This window comes from Lutra lutra, chromosome 4, assembly GCF_902655055.1.
Source record: "Lutra lutra chromosome 4, mLutLut1.2, whole genome shotgun sequence".
Lineage (NCBI taxonomy): Eukaryota > Metazoa > Chordata > Mammalia > Carnivora > Mustelidae > Lutra > Lutra lutra.
Window position 1 is genome coordinate 165,083,639 of NC_062281.1, and position 1,006 is coordinate 165,084,644.

The following is a 1,006-nucleotide window of genomic DNA, read 5'->3' on the forward strand; positions in this document are numbered from 1 at the left end:
TCTGCCTGGTTTAACATCAACGCAACACCCTTCGTGAATGGATGTGGGACGTAAGGGTGCTAAAACAAGGCATTGATGCATGTGCAAAAGCTTGTCACTTGTTCACAGAGTAATGAGACAATTTTAAGAGAAAGCAGAGGTCAAAAGCAGGATTTCTGCTAAAGAGGGAAAAAGGACCATGTCTCCAGGGCCGAATTCACACCATATTTAGAACAAGTGTCAATGTTGGAACACATGACACCTCTTTCTTTGGGAGCTGGATAGGAGCCTTGGCATGCTAGGACTTCAAGGACACAGTGAAAGTTTTGTAGATTCACCTTTCACACCAGCCAGCATGGTTATCTGTTCGCGATTGCTCGTGTCTTCAAGGTGAACTCCATTGAAGAGTAGGGATATTTATATGGGAGAACTGAAGAGCTCTCCCCGTCCTGCTGTGAGTGCAGGAGGACTGTGCTGGGTGCCTTGGTAAGTGGGAGACTGGAATTATCCACTTTCTTGTCTTGTTATTGCCAAGGAAAAGCGTGAAGAGAAAAATAGAGACTTGGAATATTTTTTAAATGCCTTTTGGCATTTGTATGTTGTTTTTGGAGAAATGTCTATCCAAATCCTGGTCCCATTAAAAAAAATCAAGTTACTAGTTGTTCTTGTTACCTAATGATAGGAGCTTTTTAAAAAATTTTATTTTATTATTGTGGTCAATTAGCCAGCATATAGTACATCATTAGTTTTTGATGTAGTGTTTCAGTGATTCATTAGTTGCATATAACAGCCAGTGCTCATCACATCACATTCCCTCCTTAATGCCCATCACCCAGTTACCACATCCCCCCATCCACCTCCCTTCTGCAGCCCTCGGTTTGTTTCCTAGAGTCAAGAGTCTCTCGTGGTTTGTCTCCCTCTCTGATTTCTTCCCATTCAATTTTCCCTCCCTTCCCCTATGTTCCTCTGTGCTCTCTTATATTCCATATATGAGTGAAACCATATGATAATTGTCTTTCTCTGATTG